Raw genomic sequence first — 25539 nt, forward strand, 5'->3', positions numbered from 1 at the left:
TTTTCAGGTAGTGCTTGAAGGTTTGGAGACTTGAGTCTTATTGTGCGTGGTAGGACATTCCACAGAGTGGGTGCAGCCCGATGAAAGTCCTGCAATCGTGAGTGGGAGCGAGTAATGAGTGTGGATGAGAGACGCAGATCTTGTGAAGAGTGATGAGGTCGGGTTGGGAGATATTTTGAGATAAGCGAAGTGATGTACGTTGGTGTAGTTTGGTTAATGGCCTTGTGTGTGAGTAGAAGTATTTTATATTGTATATGGTAGAATACAGGTAACCAGTGGAGGGACTGACAGAGTGGATCTGCAGATGATGTATGTCTAGCGAGGAAGATTAGCCTAGCAGCCGTATTCAGAATAAATTGTAATGGTGAGAGTCACGTTTTGGGAAGACCAGTTAGGAGATTATTGCAATAATCAATGCGGGAGATAATGAGAGCATGGATTGGAGTTTTTGCAGTGTCTTGTGTAAGGTATGGTCGTATTTTGGATATGTTTTTTAGATGCATGTAACATGATTTTGAGACAGATTGAATGTGGGGAACAAAGGACAGATCAGAGTCAAGGATGACACCTAGGCAGCGAGCTTGTGGGGTAGGGTAGATTGTCAAGTTTTCAACAGTGAGAGAGATATCAGGTTGGTAACTACTATTGGCCAGTGGAAATATAATTAACTCTGTTTTTGAAATATTATGTTTGAGGTGGCGAGATGTCATCCAAAATGAAATGGCAGAAAGGCGTTCAGTGACATGGCCCAGTACAGATAGGGACAAATCAGGGGAGGATAGGTAGATTTGAGTATCATCTGCGTACAGATGATACTGAAATCCAAAAGAGCTTATTAGTTTACCAAGAGATGAGGTATAGATAGAGAAAAGCAGAGGACCCAAGACTGAGCCTTGTGGTACTCCAACTGAAAAAGGTAGCAAAGAGGAGGTAGATTCAGAGAAGCGAACACTGAAAGAGCGATTACATAATTAGGATAGGAACCAAGAAAGGGCTGTGTCTTTAAGACCTAGGGATTGTAGTGCTTGCATGAGAAGAGAGTGGTCAACAGTGTCAAAGGCAGCAGATATAGAAGAATAAGTAGTGAGTAATGGCCTTTAGACTTCATAGTGACCAAATCATTAACCACTTTAGTCAGTGCTGTCTTTATGGAGTGTTGGGACCGGAAGCCTGACTGAAGTGGGTCCAATAAATTATGTGAGTTAAAGTGTGTGAGTCGAGTGTAGGGAAGTCTGTCAAGCTATGTGGCAGGTCCAGTAGATAATGTATAACCAAATATGAAACCACCATACACAGCAAGCATCCATTACATAAGTTGTACTGTAATCTCAGGTGGTTACACAAGATATTGAAGTGAAGGATGATAGTCTTAAAAGTTGTTTTAAAAAACTTTAGCTGGGAATGTGAGAGAATTTTCATGTAGGACCTTTTTACATGTCATACTGTATGTTATTGACATGCCTTTATATTTATCTTGATTGGACATGTTAAATAGTTATTGTATTTCAGAGTTTCCCAAACTCTGCCATTAGAGTCCAGGTTTTAAGGATAGCCATGCGTGGACATCATGCACCTGCAACATAAAAAATTACCGTTCATGGAACAGTATATTAACCATGACATTTTTTATTTTTTTTGTCTTGCAAAAAAAAAAAGTTTAAATGAAAAAACAAATGCTGGTATGGTTCCAAATTATAATGACCATATTGCTTTCTGTATTCATAAAACAAAAATGTCCTCCATATTTATAACGCAAATATTTACATTTACTTCTGAGTTTGCTTCATACTTAGAAAGTTAGCATTTGACTAATTTTAATGCTTTGTGTGAAAGTTGGAGAAGCACCCTGTACATAAAGGCTCAAGGCACTTCATGCAAATTTACTTAGGGCCCGATTCAGACCTGATCGCTGCTGTGCGTTTTTGCACAGCGGGAGATTATTGAACTACTTCATATGCACCGCAATGCGCACGCGCATCGCCAAACAGTGATAAGGTGATGTGAAAATTTCAACTGCACAGCCATTTGCAAGCTGATTGACAGGAAGAAGCCGTTTGTGGGTGGTAACTGTCTGTTTTCTGGGAGTGTCAGGGAAAACGCAGGCCTGCCCAAGAGTCTTCTGGAAGGGTGTGTGACGTCAGCTCCGGACCCGATCAGCCTGCTCTTTTTGCACTGTAGGAGTACGTCCTGGGCTGCGCACAGACTGCACACACTGGAAAAACCATTCAGTGGTGAGTGAGTTGCTAACGGATTTGCAGATGTCTGCTGACTTACGGACATTTTCACATGGTGTACACATGCGATCGCACACTTGCACGGGGGGGATTTTACACTCCTCCATTGGCCGCGACTATCTGATCGCAGGACAGCAAAATAAGCAGCACAGCGATCAGGTCTGATTCGGGCCCTTAGTTTTAAATGTAGAAGTTGCATTGTGACACTTGATTTCCCACACAACCTGAGTTTAGGGGGTGCCAATGAAACGGCACTGCCCTTCAGCGCAGGTGGTGTCTTAGTTGGTCTTCCTCTTAAGAGTTGCTTTATAGAGACAGCGTTGATCAATAGATGCTTTGAAATTCAACTGATTCTTATATTTGAATCCGGACATTCAATACAGGAGCTATGCATTTACACATGCCGCATGAAGAAAGTGTAGGAACACCCAAAAGTACATCTCCTGTTTTTACTTCTGTGTGGGTACATTCACTTCCCCCATGTGCATGTTATACTACTCCATACCTAACCCTGTTGCTAGATGCCTTTGTTGCCTGGAGAAAATAAAAACAATACTAATAAAATGTCCGCCACTGCTACCACAGTGATAATAATTTTAAATAATTGACAATTGAAATAAGTTAAGGTAACATAATCAGCTGTCAAAACTGGCATATATGGCTATTATATGAGAAAAATTTTTAGGTAGGTTAGGCCTATATGTCAGGATAAGCCTATCACACAGTATGGATCTTTGTTTTGCATGATGTGCACTGAAGTGGACATACTGAATGATTTTACGTCAACTGTTAAAAAAAAAAATAAATATATATATAGTATTTGATAAAACGTACCATATTATGCTCTAAGTGTTACTTTCCTTGAATTTATTTTTTTGTACCTGCTGTGCTATCTTGGTAGAGGTCCTAAGAAGATGGCACAATTCACTAGTAATGTCAAAGGAAAGCTTCTATAGCTGATGACTAAAAAACAGCAGTCCACTGTAGTGGCCTCTATGCATAAAAGGGTAAAGGAAGGAGCACTTAGCATAGTATAAAACAAACAATTCCATACATGGAGATGCACAAAGGAGAAAAAAAAAACATCCAGAGCATGAGTAAACAAGTTATTCTAATACTCGGATAAGCTAATATTGTTCTAATGTAATACATAATTATCCTGAATGCAGATTATGCATTATATTATTATTATTATTATTATTATTATTAATAAAAACAGTTTCTTATATAGCGCAGCATATTCCATTGTGCTATAAAATTGGAAACAGCAGTGATGGAACAAAACTGGGTAATAACAGACACCGAGGTAGGAAGGCCCTAATTACAAACTAACAATCCATATGGAAAGCATTGATACACAAGGATAGGTGCTATCTATAGCAAAATGGTCCAGCCAGATTGCAAAGTTTCCTGGTGGGCTTTATGATATGGTCACACAGCAATGTTGGCCAGGGGTTAGGTGGAAGCAAAAGTGAAGGAGAAAACAAAAGTGAAGATGTGTGGACTGTACAGAGGGGATGTAATTAGATAGGAAAGCTTATGAAGATTATGCTAGCTTTTCCAGAATTTGATAAGCTTGACTGAAGAGGTGAGTTTTCCGGGAAGGTTTGGAGTCTGGAGTAGAGTCTTAAATTGTGCGAGGGAGGGCATTCCACAGAGTGGGTGCAGCCTGAAGAAAGTCCTGTAGTCATGAGTGGGAGCAAGTAATGAGTCTGTATGAGAGATGCAGGTATTGTGCAGAGTGGAGTGGCTGAGGAGGGAGATATTTTAAGATAAGGAAAGAGATGTGTTTTGGCGCAGTTTGGTTAATAGCCTTATTGTGTGAGTGAAAGTATTTTATATAATTGAATACAGTAGAAAACTGATACCCAATGGAGGGACTGACAGAGTGAATCAACAAATGAACATTTAGTGAGGAAAATTAGCCTCTCAGCTGCATTCATAATTGATTGTAGTGGTGAGAGTCTGGTTTGGTAAGACCAGAAAGGAGACAATTGCAATAATCAATGCAGGAGATAATGAGAGCATATATTAGAATTTACACAAGACACTGCAAAAACTCTGTTTGTATTTTGGATATTTTTTTAGATGTACACTAGCATGCAAAATACTTTGGTCAAGGAAAATAATAAGCGCCCAAATGTAGTGAAATAATGAAAATGTTTCACATGATAACTGTAACTAAACATTCTTAAAATTATTTATCATTTTATAGTATCATTTACATTCCAGATTAAATGTTGACTTCTGTCAATGTGTCCTCTTTTGGCGCGTATAATTTGTGCAATGGAAACACAATCTTTTCTAAAGTTTCATAAGTTATGCCTTTCCAGGCCTCGTTCAGACTTTCAAAGAGAATGGTGTTGATTCTACACAGATCTGCTCCGGTCACGCAGGTATATTATGACTTATATGTACCAACATTTAACAGAATTTTTTTAGGTATGAATACTATGCGATAATTTCTCAGTTGATTGTGCTCCCACGAGTCAGAATATTACAGTGGTAATAGAGGACAGAAAAGAAGACCATTTTTTTTTTTTTTTTAGGGGCATTCTTTCTTTGTAATTTATTAAAAATATTACATTCTATTGATATGCATTAAAAAAGGGGATTTAGGTGTCCCGTTTTAAGTAGAGATGTGCGGCTGGCACTTTTCGTGTTTTGGTTCTGATTCCACTTTCGTGTTTTGCCAAAACCACCATTTCGTGTTTTGGATCTGGATGATTTTCGGAAAAAAATAAAAACCGCTAAAATCACAGAATTTGTGGGTAATTTTGCTCCTATGGTATTATTAACCTCAATAACTTCATTTCCACTCATTTCCAGTCTATTCTGAACATCTCACAATATTGTTTTTAGGCCTAAAAGTTGCACCGAGGTGGTTGTATGACCAAGCTAAGCGATACAAGTGCGCGGCACAAACACCCGGCCCATCGAGGAGTGGCACTGCAGTTGCAGACAAGATGGCACTATTCAGAAACTAGTCCCAAACAGCACCTCATGCAAAGATGTAGAAGAGGTGCACCGAGGCTGCTGTATGACTAAGTCAAGCGACCCAAGTGTGCGGCACAAACACCTGGCCCATCTAGGAGTGGCACTGCAGTGTCAGACTGGAAGGCACTTTTCAAAAACTAAGTTCCAAACAGCACCTCATGCAAAGATATAGAAGAGGTGCAATGAGGTAGCTGTATGACTAAGCCAAGCGACACAAACAATTCCTACTGGAATTATACGTCCAAATCACTGAAATTAAATGGCAAAATCACTGGAATTATACTGCAAAATCACTGGAATTATACGTCCAAATCACTGGAATTTATATGTCCAAATCACTGGAATTTATATGTCCAAATCACTTGAATTTATATGTCCAAATCACTGGTATTTATACGTCCAAATCACTGGAATTAAATGGCAGTACCACTGGACATATACGGAAGTATCAGACAGGATGGCACTTTAAAAAAAATAGTCTCTATACAGCACATCATGCGAAGAAGTAAAAGAGGGCAATGAGGTAACTGTATGACTAAGCTAAGCGGCACAAACACCTGGCCCATCTAGGGTTGGCACTGCAGTCCCACTGCACTGCACGTCTAACACCAGCATAGTTGTTATGGCCTCCGTAATCGGCTTTGCAACAGGGTGTGTATATATATATATATATATATATATATATATATAGGGAGGGTAGGGGTACTAGCGACTAACAGTGTCTACACTTAAAGGATATATATATATGAAGAATGATACAATACGTATTTCTAAAAAAAAATGGGGGGTATTTATTATAAAACAGACAATTTAATAACAATATTTGTTAAAAAAATGGGATGGAAAAAAAAAACGTGGGTTTAATCAATTAAAACATAAATTCAGGCTGACTAACACATAAAAACATATCTGGAACAATAAAAATATAAAAGTATATTTGAGATAAGAGAAAGGTGCTTATCTTAAAAATGGAAGGTCAACTGAGGTAAACCATATAGTCGGCCTACACACTTATACTTGTGGCGCCATACTCCCACCACTCCATATATATATATATATATATATATATATATATATATATATATATATACGGCAGTATCACTAGACTAGACTTATACGCCAGTACCACTGTAATTATACGGCAGGATCACTGGACTTATATGGCAGGATCACTGTAATTATACGTCAGTACCACTGTAATTATACGGCAGGATCACTGGAATTATACGTCCAAATCACTGGAATTATACGTCCAAACCACTGGAATTAAATGGCAAAATCACTGGAATATACAGCCAAATCACTGGAATTATACGTCCAAATTTCTGGAATTAAATGGCAAAATCACTGGAATTATACGTCCAAATCACTGGAATTAAATGGCAGTACCACTGAACATATACGGAAGTGTCAGACAGGATGGCACTTTAAAAAAAATAGTTTCCAAACAGCACATCATGCGAAGATGTAAAAGAGTGCAATGAGGTAGCTGTATGACTAAACTAAGCGACACAAGTGTGCGGCACAAACACCTGGCCCATCTAGGGTTGGCACTGCAGTCCCACTGCACTGCACGTCTAACACCAGCATAGTTGTTATGGCCTCAGTAATCGGCTTTGCAACAGGGCATATATATACGGCAGTATCACTGGACTAGACTTATACGCCAGTACCACTGTAATTTTACGGCAGGATCACTGTAATTATACGCCAGTACCACTGTAATTATACGGCAGGATCACTGGAATTAAATGGCAAAGTCACTGGAATTATACGTCCAAATCACTGGAATTAAATGGCAATATCACTGGAATTATACGTCCAAATTACTGGAATTATACGTCCAAATTACTGGAATTAAATGGCCAAATCACTGGAATTAAATGGCAAAATCTCGGTATCGCCTGCCTAGTGAAGTGGAATCTAGATGGGATTTGGTACCGGGGACACACTACATCCATCAATTGTCTAAATTCCACTGCACTAATGGCGGATACCGGACGCACATCTAACACCAACATAAGTGTCAAGGCCTCAGTTATGAGTGCTTCCATCGTCATGTGAAGCTAAACCACTAGTCATGAACATAGGCCAGGGCCTCAGCCGTTCCTTGCCACTCCGTGTCGTAAATGGCATATTGGCAAGTTTACGTTTCTCCTCAGACCATTTACATTTCTTTTTTGGGGGGTCTTTTTACTGAACTTTGGCTTTTTGGATTTTACATGCCCTCTACTATCACATTGGGCATCGGCCTTGGCAGACAACGTTGATGGCATTTCATTGTCTATGTCATGGCTAGTGGCAGCAGCTTCAGCACTAGGAGGAAGTGGTTCTTGATCTTTCCCTATTTTATACTCCAAATTTTTCTCCATTACTTTTTTGGGAGTTATGTAACACAATATTCGGCACAGGAATGACTGATGGCTGTTGGCCAGGACACTACCACTGGTCTGATGCAACACAACACAGCAACACTGTAAGGGACTTGTTGTTATTATATGGCAGCAGTGGGCATATAGCAGCGTATACCACTGTGACTGCCTGGTCATTGGTATGACTGATGGCCAGGACACTAACATGGGTCTGATGCAGCACAACACAGCAACACTGAACTGATGCAGCACAACACTGCAGCCATGGACATATGGCAGCAAGAGGACATAAACACTGTGACTGCCTGGTCACTGTAATGGCTGATGCACAGGACACTACCACTGGACTGATGCAGCACAATACACTACCACTGAACTGATGCAGCACAACACAGCAGCAATGGACATATGGCAGCAAGAGGACACAAACACTGTGACTGGACAAATACAGCACAAGACACTACCACAGAGGACACTGAGGACGGAGACACGTCCTCTCTCTACACTCTCCAATGTCGGAGTGAAAATGGCGGGGACGCGTGGCTCCTTATATGGAATCCAAACCCCACGAGAACCCGACAGCGGGATGATGACGTTTTGCCTCGAGCCTGGCTCGAAACCGGACTCGAATGGTGAAGTTCAGTACGGTTCGGTTCTCTGAGAACCGAACCTGCTCATCTCTAGTTTTAAGTTCACAGACAATACAAACATTTAACAATAATTAGACAGAGAAAATGGAATTTCAGTCGGTCATTTCAAGTAGCCAAAGGGCTGTGTTTATGAAATAATAATCTGTCGAAAGATTGGTGAACATACAGCAGTACAGATAAGTGTGCTGTTTAGTAAGGCACATACAGTAAGTAGCATACGGCTCCACAGCATTTGTACAAGAAGGCTTGGACTTCACTGCACATGGTACGCAGATGCAACTTTAGCATGTCTTCTTTTCTTCCAAGATAACTTTTTTTTAAAAAGTGATTTTGCATAGTGTTGCTATAAAGTTTGTAAACTCATTAAAATTTTCAGAAGTTAAATGTGTACAAATTTTCATCTAGTTTTGCACAGAAAATAATTCATACTGGGATTACTCCCTTTCTCCGGCAGGGTCCACAGGTTATCCACAGGATAACAATGGGATATGATGAAGCGACAGCGGATTTGCACCAATCTGTCAAAGCTTTTCCGGCCTCCCAGCATTCAATGGGCCCGCTCATATATCCCCGCCTCCTGGCTCGCTCAAATCAGTTTTTTGTTTTGGTGCGGCAGGAGCCAGACCATGGTCAGAGGGCTGCTGGTTTTTAGCAGTCCTAATCTTTCTTATTTTATTTTTATAGGCTTACTATTTTTTCTTGAGTGATCTTTCTAAACAGCGTCTTATATGTACCTTAGAAAGAGTCACTCCAACAACTCTCCACCGGGTCGCGACAACGCTTACCCACGAGTACAGTGCTGTTTTGGCAGGCGTCCGTGTGGACACAGCCGCACTGTTTTGGGAGGAGACTACCAAACAGTTGCTGAAGTGGCTGCCACCCCGGGTGCACCAGTGCTAGGCCTTAGGGATCAGAGGCTCCATGAATAGTATGAGGCCACGATCCCTAGGGTTGATGTCAGCAGTGGGGAGTCAGACGCTCTCCTGGTCGCCCCTCAAACCCCCCCCCCCCCCCCCGGTCATGACCAGTTTCCACCGAGTCTTACGCCATGAACTGTTTCCCGCTTCCATCTCAGACGCTGTACACGAAGGGGACCCAGACGCAGCATAGGCGGCTGTGTAACTGGTGCGTCTGTGTCGGGTAATACAGCACTAAGTCTCTATCTACCCTTTTGGGTACGAATAGTTAGATAAGTGCCTATTACATATGGGTCTGTATACATTTACTGTTGTTTCTTTCGCAATGCGTCTGAATACGTGAGATCTGTTTAAACATGATGCAGTAATGTTCTCCTACATACTTAAAATGTAGTTGTAGTTGATGTGCTCATATTGCTTATTATACTAATGTATAACATGTGACTGACTACTAGTGTTATTGCTGACTTTACTATATTTGTCAGTTTTGTTTATTCCGATCCTCAATTCTGGTGCATGGATAGGGTCAGATTGTATATCACTTTAACATAGTAACATAGTAACTAAGGTTGAAAAAAGACAATTGTCCATAGAGTTAAACCTATTTGTGGTCTCCTATGCAGTCTTATTATAGGACTAGTTATTTTTATGTTAGGACTAGTTAAATTAACTATAATGCGTGCCTACGCACCATAACCCTGAATATCTTTATCCAATAGGAATTTATCTAACCCATTCTTAAAGGTGTTGACTGAGTCCGCAGTTACTACTCTCTCAAGCAGGGAATTCCAAACACGTATTGTCCTTACTGTGAAAAAACCTTTTCGCCTCAATGTGCAGAAACTCCTCTCTAACCTAAGCGAGTGACCACGTGTTCTCTGTGTTGATCTTATAGAAAACAGGTCCCTCCCAAGCTCTGTGTAATGACCCCTTATATATTTGTAGATGTTGATCATGTCCCCTCTTAGTCTCCTCTTTTCCAATATAAACATGCCTAACCTTGCAAGCCTTTCCTCGTATTCCAGCGTCTCCATGCCCTTGATTAGTTTGGTCGCCCGCCTCTGAACCTTTTCTAGCTCCAGGATATCCTTTTTGTAATATGGTGCCCAAAATTGCACACAGTATTCAAGATGTGGCCTCACTAGGGATTTATATAATGGGAGTATAATACTCTCGTCCCTTGCATCAATTCCCCGTTTTCTGCATGCTAATATCTTATTAGCCTTCTTTGCTGCACGCCTACTTTGAGTGCTGCTGCTTAATTTGTTATCTATGTGAACCTCTAAGTCTTTTTCCAGTACAGAATCCCCTAATATTATCCCATTTAGTATGTAGGTGTAATTTTTGGTCTTGCCCCCACAGTGCATTACCTTACACTTGTCTGTGTTGAATCTCATTCTCCATTTTGCTGCCCATGCTTCCAGTTTAGTTAAGTCGTTCTGAAGAGACTCCGCATCCCTTTCCGTATTTATAACATTACACAATTTGGTATAGTTTGCAAAAATTGACACCGTGCTCTCTAGACCTACTGTTAGGTCATTGATGAAAATTTTGAACAAAAGTGGTCCAAGTACAGACCCTTGTGGCACACCACTTAGTTCTTTGGTCCAATTTGAAAATGATCCATTGACCACAACGCGCTGCTCCCTATTATCTAACCAATTACTGACCCAAGTGCATATTGTGCTCCCTAGCCCTATTTCTTGTAGCTTATAGATAAGACGCATGTGTTGTACAGTGTCAAAAGCTTTTGCAAAGTCTAAAAAGATTATATCCACCTCCTTACCCTGATCCAGGTTCGCACTTACTGTTTCATAAAAGCCAAGTAAGTTGGTCTGACATGATCTGTCCTTCACAAATCCATAAACACAAAAAACTAAAACCAGGCGCTAGTGAATAACTAATCACATATATATAATTAAAAAATCTTTTTCAAGCTGCAAAAGAATTACTGACTTGGAGTAATCAAGTCAGAATAATTAGCACTGGAAACCCATATGCTAATCCCACAACAACTCTAGCAATTAACCTCTTGCGCTATAAAATAAGATATGGCTGATATTCAAATAACCAAACTGTGTATTCAATAAATTTCATACGTTTTAATACATATAAAAGATCTAGACCGGTCTATAATATATAACAATGTATGATCATAAATAAATTAAATAATACAAAATACATATGTATACTAATAAAAAATTCTCAAGGAGGTGGATCCAAGCTATTCTGTGCACAGTCATATACGAACAAACAAAATCCATGTCTCAGTCCGTATATTTAAATTAATTATAACGTATAGCAGCTTTCATTAGAACCCATAAATATATTGTTGCTCCTTAATGTAATTTAAATGACAAAGTTCCGTATATTATTGCCCATCAGCAAGGACAGAAACGTTACATGGAAAACCTGCTCCCAGCTGGAGCCTTACGTGTGGCTTCCGTCAGCGATGTTTGACACAAGGGGGAGTCCCAATGGTGAGTAAAGCAGCCCCGGAATGAGGGATCCTGCGCCTGCACTGGCGCCCGCTTATAGCGATGATGTCCAGTCACGGGGCTCAATGAGACCGCACCACTTTAGTGCTGCTTGCAAGCACCCAGGTCGCGGTCTCTCTCCCAATGTCCAGCTGATGACAGTGCAAATGTCTGCAATGGAGACGGGTTCAGATGGCAATATGAGGGTCCAATATCACACTTCTGACGCGTTTTGCTCCTCTAGCAGAAGCTTTATCCAAGAGTAAAGCTTCTGCTAAAGGAGTGAATCGCGTCAAGTCATCAGCCGGACATTGATTGGGAAGAGAGACCGCGACCTGGGTGCTTGCAAGCAGCACTAAAGTGGTGCAGTCTTGCTGAGCCCCGTGACTGGACATCATCGCTATAAGCGAGCGCCAGTGCAGGCGCAGGATCCCTCATTCTGGGGCTGCTTTACTCACCATTGGGACTCCCCCTTGTGTCAAACATCGCTGACGGAAGCCACACGAAAGGCTGCAGCTGGGAGCAGGTTTTCCATGTAAAGTTTCTGTCCTTGCTGATGGGCAATAATATAAGGAACTTTGTCATCTAAATTACATTAAGGAGCGACTATATATATATATATATATATATATATATATATATATATATATATATATATATATGTATGGGTTCTAATGAAAGCTGCCATACGTTATAATTAATTTAAATATACGGACTGATACACGGATTTTGTTCGTATATGACTGTGCACATAATAGCTTCACAAATCCATGTTGGTTCCTTTTAATTACCTTATTTGCTTCAAGGAACTTTTGAATACTGTCCCTTAGAATACCTTCCAATACTTTCCCCACTATAGATGTAAGACTAACTGGTCTATAATTACCTGGTTCAGCTTTGCTCCCCTTTTTAAATATCGGCACTACCTCCACTATATGCCAGTCCATGGGAACCATACCCGATTTAACCGAATCCATGAAGATCAAAAATAGAGTCCTTGCTAGTTCAGGGTGCAGCTCCATAAGAACCCTCAGGTGAATTCCATCGGGACCAGGTGACTTATTAATCTTTAACACTTTTAATTGGTCACAGACTACCTCCTCACACAAATAAACATTTAGCAGTGGGACATTATCTTTGTTGAGATTTTGTGTTAGACCCAGCATTTGGTCCTCTCTGGTAAATACCGTTAAGAAGCTTAAAGTGATTACAGTCACAAATTGTGTAGTACACTGTGGAAGTGTTGATTATTTATCATATCTAAGAGCCGCAAAGGTGACGAAGGTACACTCACAGCAACACCAACACTCATATCATGTTTGTCTTGCAAAGCTGTGTTATCCTCTGGATCAGGATGGTTTGTGTGTAAATTGTTTTAGCTTTCACCAGAGGTTATTGAAAAAAACAAGGCAGATTCAGGTGCAGATGGATCCACCTTGGGCTATGTTTGCACAGACTTTATCCAGTATAGCTGAATGGATAATTCCTCCAACTCCTGTACCAGGGATAGGTTACACTATTAACCCTTACATGCAGCTCCCCACCTATGGTGTATCCCTTCCAACAGCAGCCTCTCAAAAGAAACAAGTTGATAAGCCAGTGGTAAGTAAATCTTCAACCTAACAGGCTACACATGATTCAGATGAAGATTCATCGGGAGATAAAAGCTCAATTAATTCTACTTCGGCATACGAAGAGGAGGAGGAGGAAGGTCTCTGCTCAGTGGATATAGCGGAGTTAATTAAAGCTATGAAAGCCATTCTGGCCTTAAAGGATTCAGCAGAGCCTGTGTTATAAACAAAGGCACCTGTGTTTAAACGTCCCAAAACAGTTAAGACTGAGTTTCCAGGGTCAGACCAGCTGACTAAAATCATGGATGAGGCTTGGGCTACGCCCAATAAATTTACAATTCCTAAGAAATGGAATTCCAATTATCCTTATCCGCTTCCAGCTGGGGGTTGTTTAAAAAGGGTGGTGGCTCCTAAAGTAGATACGCATGTAATTTGATTAGTGCGAAAATCTACATTACCTTTGCCATCAACATCATTAAATGATGTCACAGATAGGAGAGCGGATGGTTTTCTAAAAACCATTTTTTTCCCTGTCTGGGGCAGTCATAAGGCCAGCCATGGCTTCAGCTTGGATGGCAAATGCAGTGGCTGCCTGGGCTGATGCATTGGAGGGGGATTTTTCAATAGCCTCTACAGAGCAAAAATTCCATATAGCACATAAAACAGGCTGCAATGTTATTGGAAGAAGCAGCATTGGATATGGCTACTATTGCCTCCAGGGCATCAGCTTCAACAATAGCTGCTCGCAGAGCAGTTTGGCTACGTACGTGGAAAGCTGATTCAAAATCTAAGGTTTTGGAATCTTTGCCGTTTTCTGAAGATATTCTTTTTGGTAAAGAATTGACCGATATTCTGGAGTCAGAAGCAGACTCCAAGAAGGTCAAGTTTCCTTCCTCATACAATTTCAAACCTAAAGTTCCGGCTTTTCGGGCCTTTCGTTCTCAAGGAAAAGCTGAAGGAAAAAGTGATGGCAAGCAGCCCCAATACAACAAGTCTGGTAAGACTAAAAAGCATTGGGCTACCAGAAGACCGGTTGGGAAAACAGATAATAAACCATCAGCCTGATGGTGCGGGCCTCCACCTGGGGAGGGGGGGGCTGACTTCTTCAGTTTGCACAGATCTGGCAGCAGCCTACAACAGATGCCTGGGTGCAGGAAGAAGTATCTCTAGGTTATGCATTTGCCTTCAAGAAGCACCCTCCTCGAAGGTTTTTTTGTACCAGCCCATCTCGGGTAGAGACGAAGGCAGGGCTTTGTTAGAGGCAGTCAGGAGTAGTCATTCCAGTTCCTCCTGCACAACGAGGACAGGGTTTTTACTCCAACCTGTTTCTAGTTCAGAAGCTAAATGGGTCATTTCGGCCCATTCTCAATCTCAAAGTACTGAACAAATACATTTGGGTTTCACATGGAAATGTTACGTTGCATCATTTTGGCCATGGAGCCAGGGGATTATATAGTATCCCTGGATATACAGGATGCTTACCTACATGTTCCTATAGCACTGTCCCATCAGTGCTATCTCAGGTTCGCTATCCAACAGCATTTTCAGTTCCAGGCCCTACCTTTTGGGTTAGCCACAGCCCCCCAGAGTATTTACCAAGATTATGGTGGTAATGGCAGCTTATCTCCACCAGCAGGGGATAAGAATATTTCCATACCTCGACTATCTTTTAATCCTGGCACAGACGCAGGAACTGCTCTTATGTCATCTGCAACAGACAATAACGTGTCTGCAGAACCACGGGTGGCTCATAAATTGGGCAAAATCATCTCTGGTTCCATCACAGCGGATGACTCACTTGGGGGCTGTACTGGATTCAAGTCTTCAGAGAGTAATTTTACCTCTTAACAAGATATCCAAGGTTCAGTCAAGGATTCAGGACTTGTTACAGTCAAAAGGTATCCATTCACGCAGCAATGCGCGTGATGGGTTTGATGGTGTCAACATTCGACATGGTGTAGTATGCACAATTCCACTCAAGGCCTCTGCAGCGTCTGATTCATGCCAAATGGAATGGGTTGCATCAGACGATAAAAACACAGACTATGGTTCCTACGTTAGAAGTAAGAAGGTCATTAGCCTGGTGGCTACAGACATCCCATCTGGACGAGGGGAGACCCTTTTGGATATCAGATTGGGAAATTCTGACAACAGATGCCAGTGTCCAGGGCTGCGGAGCAGTGTCAGGAAGGTTGTGTTTTTAGGGGCAATGGACCAAGGAAGAAAGTTGCCTGCCAATAAATATATTGGAACTTCGGGCAAAGGGGAGGAACTCGCAGCCTAAAAGCGATGAAGGAGGTAAGTCACATACTAAAGTGGGCAGAACTTCATCATCCAGCCTTGTCCGCAGTGTTCGTTTCAGGAGTCCTAAACTGGGAAGCTGACTTTCTCAGTTGACACGCCATTCAGGCAAGCAAATGGGCTCTACACTGGAGGTCTTCCAGACTCTAGTAGACAAATGGGGGTTGCCAGAGATAGATCTCATGGCGTCCCGTCTGAACAACAAAGTGCTCGCATACGGGTCAAGAACAAAGGATCCCAGAGCGATCTTTGTGGATGCCCTGTTGGTGAGATGGGACTTTTATCTGGCTTATGTGTTTCCTCCAATCATCCTATTACCCAGGGTGGTGAGAAAGATAAAGCAAGGGAAAGGTGCCGTGATGCTAATAGCTCCGGTTTGGCCCAGAAGGCATTGGTACACAGATCTGCAGAGGATGTCGATGGATGTTCCACTTCTGCTCCCTCAACGTCCAGATCTACTGATGCAGGGTCCTTGTTATCACAGACATCTGGATCGACTGTCTTTGATGGCGTGGCTCTTGAAACCTCTATCCTGAAGTCAAGAGGATTCTCACAACGGGTAATTCAAACTATGATCAGAGCGAGGAAACCTTCCTCAGCTCGCATTTATCACCGAATATGGCAACCCTATATTCATTGGTACAGTGAACGGAAAATGGACCCTAAGTCTTTCAGAGTTTCCAGGGTCTTAGCATTCCTTCAGATAGAAATGGATAAAGGGCTGAAGGTGGCTTCCTTGAGAGTGCCAAGTGTCAGCATTGACTGTATGGTTCCAAAAGAAAATTGCCAATTTACAGAATGTGCATACTTTTTTCCAGGGAATGCTGCGCATTCAATCTCCTTTTGTTCCTCCTACAGTGCCTTGGGCATTAAGTCTAGTCCTGAAAGCCCTTCAAGTTGCCCCATTTGAACCACTTAATAAAGTGGATCTTAAATGGTTGACAGCTAAAGTTCTCTTTCTACTGGCTATGGCGTCAGCTAGAACATTTAGGGGCATTATCATGTCATTCCCCATTTCTGATTTTTTTTATCCAGATAAAGCAGTTCTCAGAACTAGATCTGGGTATCTTCCGAAGGTGGTGTCTAATTTTCCATCTTAATGAAGAAATTGTAGTTCTGGCTTTCCAGGTACCGGGCCTTTCTGCAGGAGATGCATCGCTGGATGTGGTCCGTACATTACGTATCTACGTGGAAAGTACCAGTGCCATCAGAAAGACAGATTCTCTCTTCATTCTCTACGGATTTCACAAGAGAGGATGGCCTGCTGATAAGCAGACGCTGGCAAGATGGCTTTGGATGACACGTTTCAGAAGCATATTCTCAGGCTGATCTCCCTGTTCCAGCTAATGTCTCTGCTCACTCTACTCGTATGGTTGGTCCATCATAGGCAGCACAACGTGGTGCTTCAGCAGAACAGATATGTAAGGCAGCCACATGGTCTTCCATTAACACATTCATTAGACATTATGCCGTGGATACCTTTGCCTCTCATGATGCTGAATTCGGGCGGATTTTCCTGTCCAATCAGGAGCGTCCCCACCACTAAATTGTTTTGGGAAATCCCATTGTTATCCTGTGGATAACCTGTTGACCCCGCCGGAGAAATATACGTTATGGTAAGAACTTACCGTTGATAACAGTATTTCTCCTAAGTCCACAGGGATCCCACCCTGACGCACCTGATTTGAGGATCCTTTTACTCCCTAACCTCTTCCTTTTTGTACGGAAGGGTGTGCATGTGTGTTCTTATCTCCTGATTAGGGCTATCTATGATGCTCCTGCCTCGAGCTTTGGAATACAACTGATTTGCCTGAGCCAGTAGGCAGGGATATATGGATGGCCTTTTGCATGCTGGGAGGCTGGAAAAGCTTTGACCGAATCCGCTGTCGCTTCATCATATCCCATTGTTATCCTGTGGACTTAGGAGAAATACCGTTATCAATGTTAAGTTCTTACCATAACGTATATTTTTCATGGACAAATTATTCAAGGGTATTTTCGTTGTATTCCACCCCCCGGGTATTCCAAGTATTCTCAATAATACTCTCAAATGAGTAGATAGCTAATCTGTACATACGCAATCCTTTACTGGTTTAATGTGCAAGTGATTGCAAGCCACCTCAGCCTGAGCCTGGACCAGAGGTTCTCGAAAGCGGTCCTCAAGGCACACCAACTGTCCAGGTTTTAGGTAGTCATGCATGAGCATGGATAGTTAAATCAAATTGAGTTGCTAATTGTCACCTGTGGCCAAGCATGGATATACTTAAATCCTGGACTGTTGGGGTGCCTTAAGCGTTTGACAACCTCTGGCCTGGACATTATCCTTGAACATTAACTTTAGCTTCTCCAGTTCTCTCTAAGGCACCCTCCAGGAACTCCTGAAAATATTCTTCTAGTATTGGATCTTGCATTTTTTTAATTATATATGAATTAACCACAGCCAGGATATCGAGTGCCTCCCAGCTGCTGGAATTACTGACATTTGTCTTAATTTAAGATTATGACCTACTCACTTCTACCTTTTTATAGCCTATTTATCCCTGCTTCCGATGCTATGTTCCCTCATTATTTATAGGTCTCTAGATAAACCCCCCTTTGCCTTTATACCGTGACACTGCCTATATTTGGCAGCCTACAGTCTATATATTAGAGGTGAGCGAGTTCTCTGAGCACTGAGACCACCCAAACTTCAGGGATCTGAGGAAATCAGAGTGGCAGCTTGGGTATTCCAGCTTGCTCGGATTCCAAATCGAGGCAAAACTTAATCATCCCAGCATCAGATCTCGCTGGTTTTGGATTCTATATAAGTCCCTAAAGCAATGATTTGGGTGCCATTTCACACAGGACCGCTGTGCTTACTCCAAACTGTGGGCCTCATTTAGATCTGATCGCTGGGCTGCTAATTTTGCTGTCCTGCGATCAGATAGTTGCCGCCCACAGTTGGAATGTTTTTTCGCTGTGCAAGTGTACGTTCCTATGTGTAGTAGAGCTACTAAAAATCAGTTTGTGCAGTCTCTGCGCAGCCCAGGACTTACTCTTCCAGTGTGATTGAATCCTGCTAATCGGGGCCGGAGCTGACATCAGACACCCTCCCTGAAAACGCTTGAGAACGCCTGCGTTTTTCTGGACACTTCCTGAAAATGGTAAGTTGCCACCCACAAACGGCCTCTTCCATCCCTGACCGCTGATTCCCGTTGTATCCATCCGATGCACCTGCGCATTGCGGCTCAGACGCATGCTCAGATCTCATCACCCACTGTGTGAAAATACCCCATGTCATCCACTTCAGTGGCTGCTGTGCTGACTCTATGCTGTGTCCACCCACCCGTGGTTGAGCTGACCTATCTGTGTCCATCCACTCCAGTGACTGACCTGTGTCCACTGTCCATCGACTCCAATTGCTGAGCTGACCTATCTGTACACTTCAGTCCCCTCAAGCGCCTTAATATTTTCTGAGCAAGATTATTACAGTACAGGCAGTTAGCAAGTCACTGTTTATTATTTTGTATCGTGCAGGAATTAAGTTACATCTATTGTGTGACACACTGGTGCTGCACTGTGACTCTGCAGGCCATACCCCACAGCATTCACATAAATAATATCAGCACTGTCACTCCGCAGTGTGAGTTGTCATTTGCAAAAAAAGTTAAAATATTTTTTACATTTTTTATTTGTTTGTACAACCTGTGTGTGCTGTACTCCACTGCATTCACATAAATATAAGCTGTGTGACTCCACAGTGAGTTGTCATTTGCAAAAAAAGTGTTCATTTATTTGTACAACTGGTGCGTGCTGTACCACACTGCGTTTGTTCACAAAAATATGTGCTGAGTCTGCAGCGATCTGTCAGTCATTTGCCAAAAAAAGTATTTTTTGAATTGTTCAATGTTTGTACAGCTGATGTGTTCTGTACCACACTGCTTTTGTTAACAACTTCACATAAATAAGTGCTGAATCTGCAGTGAGTTGTCAGTCAGTTAAAAAAAAAATAGTTATTTTGTTTGTACAACTTGTGTATGTTGAGTTCATCGATATGGATATCAATCATTCAAGAGAAGCGCAGGAGCAGCTACCAAATACTAGCGCTGCAGCTGCTGCCACCAACAGTCATGATGATACTAGTCCTTCAATCTCATCTACTAAAAAGCAGCATTCTGGGCCTGTGCAACTAGTTACATTATAGGTGTGACAAGTGAAGCTGCATTTTGACCTCTGTGCAGTTACCAGGTCCAGTGTCATCTCTTCAGCTGGTATCCAGTATGGTTCAGCATGTATTTCTCAGCCAGTCCGGTTCAGCAGCATCTCTTCAGCTGGTAGCCAGTCCGGTCCAGCGGCATCTCTTCAGCCTGTAGCCAGTCCGGTTCAGTTGTATTCCTCAGCCGGTAGCCAGTCTGTTCCAGCAGCGTCTCTTCAGCCAGTCCAGCTGTATTCCTCATCTGGTAGCCAGTCTGGTCCAGCAGCATCTCTTCGTGTATATATATCATTGCCCTGGTGGCTGAACTATTAACAATTAACAGCCAGCTTGTGTGGAGCTATTACTAATCCAGTTTACTTTGTGACCCATATAGTTTTTTGATACGCTCTGGCTGAGGTTTTGCAGCTTGTGATTCGATTCCAGTGTTCGTAGGGCGGATAGGTAACGAGTACCTATACGCTGTGCGATTGGACCGCGCGTTTGTGGGTGCGATATATAGCGCAACTTGATACCCCTTTTACGAGCTTTTGCGTAAAATCGCGGTATCATTAGCGCCGTGTAGAGCATACGCAAGCGTGATTTGTGTATAAAAAGTGCATAGGGAGTTTTCGCTGGTCTCTCTCAGGAAAATCTCCAACTACAGATATTTACTGGAAAGGGTAAGTTACTCCTAAAAACTTCCAGTAAATATAGGTCAATTAGGGGCCCTAAGTTGGGTACATCGCCTTTGCTATCGACAGTGTATGGTAGTACCGGCCAACGTGGGCGAGAGTGGGTGGAAGCGCTCGGAGAACTTTCACCGTCGCCTTATATTGAGTATTTTGGTATTTGTGGGAATAGCCGAGAAGGCAAGACCCAAAAATGATGGGAGTCAGTTGCTCAACTAAGGGACGTATGGTAGCCAGGGTTCAGGCAGAACAGTTGGGATCGAGAGGTCAGAATTGCTGCCGAGAGGGTCAGCAAGGTTTATTATGTGTGGAAAATATTTTCCACACGCTGAAGTTTACTGTGACGAATGGGTACGTATGACTGACAACGATACGGTATCATTCCCTAGGGTGGGCAGCTTTGAGCCAGAGGTATTACAGAAACTAAGGATAAGGATATGTCTGATAAAATCCAGAAAACAAAGGATTAGACATACAGATTGTTTAAATTTATGGCAGCAAGAGGGGGATGTGCAAAGGGAATTAGCTCACGCAGCAGGTTCCAAAACCTAGCAGGAATGAGGACACAAACACACCATTATCGACACAGGTCGAGAGGGAAGAGATGGCCACAGTCAATGGTATATCTATGAACGATAGTATATTGCAAGAGAAATGTATTAACCCTAATTTTTGCAAGATGTATCCTGTTTTGAAGTCTTTTCAAGGTTATAGGTCACAGGAAGATGAAGGATCCAGCCAAATCGCAGCTCTCATTCAGGCAGTCGCCTTGCAGGAAACTCAGGTGGGGCCTATCCATCCAGTTAGAGCAGTAACAGTATTCCCCACTGAAAGGACTGGTGAGGTCACAGCTACCGGTAAGTGTGAGACGGGTCATTACACAGAGACAACAACACCTTACAGCAAACAGATTAGGAACGGAATGGTAGGATTACATCCTGTCTTGGAAATAGTAACTCCCAATGGGGGAACCGATAGTCAGGGAGTAATCCTCACCAGGAATAATTCATTGTATTGCCCGTGGTCCAGAGCTGAGCTGCGGTCAATCATTTCAGAATTCCCCGATCTCCGGAAGCATTTAGCCAGATGTCAAAAGTTTATCAGAGATCTGGGTAATGCTCATGAACCAGCTAACAAAGATTGGCGGATATTTTTGAAAGCATGCCTACCCCCTAATATCGACACCCAAAAATGTATCACTGATTGTAGATTAGAGTTCGGATAGTCATATGACTGACGGAAACAATCAGGAGAATGTGGAACAAGTTAACAGGCAACTAGAGTTAACTACTGTTAAGTGGAGAAAAAATTTCTCCATAAATCAGAGGGAAAATTAAATGGCATCTGAATATTTCCATCGGGCCCTGCAAATAATGGATAGATACGTTGGGATATCAGATACAGGGAACGATGCGAATTACAGGGAGGTGGCTGTCTCTGCTAATGGACGGGCTCAATAAGGCAGTAAAGGACAGGGTACAAACATCTTTGCCTAATTGGAGAGGGGCCACAGTAGCTTGCTTTGTGCGCAATTGAACACCACAAGAATATTGCTAGGCGCAGAAAACAACAGGAGGAGAAGCTGATGACAATAAGTCCACAGGCTCTTGCAGCAAAGCCTCATCAGCCTAAACCCCAAAACCCTAGTAGTTGGAATAGACCGAGAATATGTTACATTTGTAAAAAGGAAGGGCATTTTGCCAGAGATTGTAGGTATAGTAGAACACATAGTCAATATAGACCCCTAGACAGAGAAAACAAGCCACATTATTAAACACATAGATGGGATCAAGGGACATATAGTAAGGAATCACGAGCCATATAGAAAACACAGATTTGTTTAATGGGAAGAACGGAATAAATGCAACTTTACCCTTTTGACAAAACTTGCTGGGGTTAAGATGAGGCCTCTAAACTTCTGCTTCTTTCTCTAGCAGAAATGGCCCCTGATTAACTTAACAGGAGTTTTGTTAGATATGGTATACATATAGCGTGCTCCCGCCCAGGAAGTACAAAGTATGTTGGATACCCACAAAGACTAATGTTGCATTTCACTGTTCTAGATGCATGTCCATCACAGGTAGAGGAAATTATTTCACAGATACCGGGTTCCCTACGAACTTAGGATGGACAGGACACTGGATTGATGGCTGGGATAGTCCCAGTAGAGATATGACACATAGATTTTTTTTTTTACGGGTATAGACAGTAGAGAATCACTTCCCCATAGTGCCCAATCCAGTTGTCAAATTTTATAAAATCCTCTTTGCCTCTACAAACTTATCTGTTACTAACCTCTATGTGATTTTTCTTCAAAGTTTCCTCCTCATCTCTTAAGTTCACCGACAGGAGGGTACAATACATGGACCCGATTACAGTTCAAATGCTACATGCCTACTCGATCCTTCAGAGTTCTGCCCAAATCCAGTATATCTCACCAGCACAAGGACACCAGTATTTATGCAGTGTGCCTGGTCATGCACAAAGGGTGGAGAATAAGAATACTGGCGAAGGGAGACTGTGTACAGACACCGATATGCATGATGGTGTGACAGCCTGTTGGTGAATGCCAAACCTGACATTTTCTTTTTTTCTTTACTATTTTTCCTCTCTCTTCTCTCATCCAGAGACGGTTTACTTAACACAACTGATAACACACAATAGTAAATTAAAATGCAAAATTTGTGCTCCCTACAGGAAAAGGCAGTCTGGAGGACAAAGGGATATGGCCAGGAGTCCTCAGGACTTTGGACAGGTGGACATGGTAAGCCAGTAGCCCCCAGAGCATATCGTCCAAGTCTAGCCGAGGTGGCACACGGTCTGACTCATCTAGGCAAAGAGGGTATGTGCAAGCTGGTGAGAGCCTACTGGTGTGCGCCAGGATTCTCTTCTCATGCAGGTAAGAGAGCAATGACATGTTTTACTTGCTTGAGGAAGAATATTGGTAAGACAATACCAACAGAGCCATCCCATATCCCTCCGACAGATGGACCTTTTCAGGTAACACAAATCGACTTCATACAGTTACCACCCTGTAGGAATTTGACATATGTGTTAGTTTGTATTGATGTATTTTCCAATTGGGTAGAAGTGTTCCCTGCTGCCACAAATACTGCTACGTTCACTGCAAAGAAAACTGTGCAGGAATTTGTGTGTAGATATGGTATGCCTAGAATGATTGAAAGTGATAGGGGTACCCACTTTACAGGTGAAGTCTTTCAGGTCATGTGCAAACTGATGGGAAGCTGAGCAAATTAATGGCTGAAACTGGATTGTTGTGGCCAGAAGCTTTGCCACTAGTGTTGTACAGCATCAGAACCACTCCCAGGTCTCCACTTATCACCCTTTGAAATTCTTTTTGGTCGACAACCTCATGTAATGATCTAGGACGGTTGTCGTACCATTTTCTTATTGGTTTGATATTTAGGTGTGTTCAAATTCTAACGCGGCGCAAGCACGGCACAAATTTGATGAGTCTAAGGAGCGAGGGCGCTGTTACAGCAGCAGATTTAATTTATGATCCATCCATAGAGACAGCGTTATGATAAGGATTGCAAATGAATTTCATGGCCTAGTTCTTTCACCCGTTTTTCTTTGTCTCCCCCTCTGCCCAGATACATCCAACCGGAAAAGACGTCAGCCCTACCCAAAATGTTTATGTGAATGTATTTTTATATATGTGTCTTATCTTCATCTCTTCAACCTCCAGTTAATGGCATACATAAGTCGACAGGTGATATCCACATATACTAGCACTCACATAGGTTACCCCTCCATGTATCATCAACTAAATGTGCACCCCATTTGTTGGAACAAGAAGCCGAAAAGAGCTCGGTAGTGTTTGTTGGCCCATTTACAGACCCTTAATATGGGATGAGAAGGATTTAATGTATACTTCGCAATACCTCGAAGCTTATTTAGAACATGTACGGCACGATGATACATGCCCCTCAGACATGGATTCATACATACATGCTTTTTTACTATCCCACTAGGTCATACATTTCCCACCTACAACTCTCCCCCGACCATCCAAGCTTCTGTATATATTGTATAGATATTTTTCTGTTTATTGATTATGTAGTGGCAGTTATTGGTGACTGCCAAAGGGTGGACTGTCGAAGTCGAAAAATATTGCAATACACACATCACGTACAAACTACACACAGATGGCCTCCGTGCGCGTACTTATTCTGCTGTGCGTGCACATATTCGCAATTTGCGTATGGTCGCTCCCGCGGTCCTGCGCATTAGCGCTTAGTATGAGTATTTACAGTAGTGTTTGTAGTCGCATGGAAAAGCCATAAAAACACATTGCATATTTAATCCAAATAGTGCACAATGTACACATAGTCTACCTGCATCACACCAGCAAGTTACAACAGTTTAAATGGTATCAGAACAAAGGGATTCACCTTTACAGGATAGGAGGGGACAGAACAAGGTTATAAGGTGGTGTTTGGTATCCAGCTGTAGAGTATTTTAAGGGCAATATTCCGGTGTTGGTTTGCAGAAGATTGCATGCTCCTGCAAATAGTTATGCGCAGGAGCAGAATATAAATATAAACTGTATTTACTGTACATTTGTTATGCGGCGGGAATCCAGAGGAGACCACCTACAAGTGCATCTGGAACAGACATCGCCCACCTATTCAAACCAACCTATGACCTCTCCTGTACTGTAAATGACCATCCCTGTGTCCAATGGACAAAGAGATTACAGTATCCATTGTGTTAGGTTTTGGAAGATTGTATAAGAGAGCCAGCTGCATGCCTGGTCTCACACACACTCTTAAGGTCATCTACCCTGATGACTGAGGACCAGACTGGCAAGCGCAGGCGAAACTAAACAAGTATGTACCATTGACTGTAGCCATTATTCTATTGTATTGTTTATATTGTTACCCCCTGCAAGTAAAGAACCGTTGGTGGGTTAAACCCCAACCTAGTTTTGAATTACAATTGGTGTCGTGTTCCATTTCCTTGCTAAGGTTTAAAGTGTATTTACAGCCACTCGGGCTGCTGCATGGTGCTAACAGCGTATAGGCCTGTGTACGCAAACTGTGTAGTCCCTACGCCCTTTCGGCGTACATACGCAGAGTGCGTACACTATGCAACCTTGTGTACGTAAGGTTTGTAAATAATATAAAGGTGAAA

The sequence above is a fragment of the Pseudophryne corroboree genome, chromosome 1 (assembly GCF_028390025.1).
Source record: "Pseudophryne corroboree isolate aPseCor3 chromosome 1, aPseCor3.hap2, whole genome shotgun sequence".
Lineage (NCBI taxonomy): Eukaryota > Metazoa > Chordata > Amphibia > Anura > Myobatrachidae > Pseudophryne > Pseudophryne corroboree.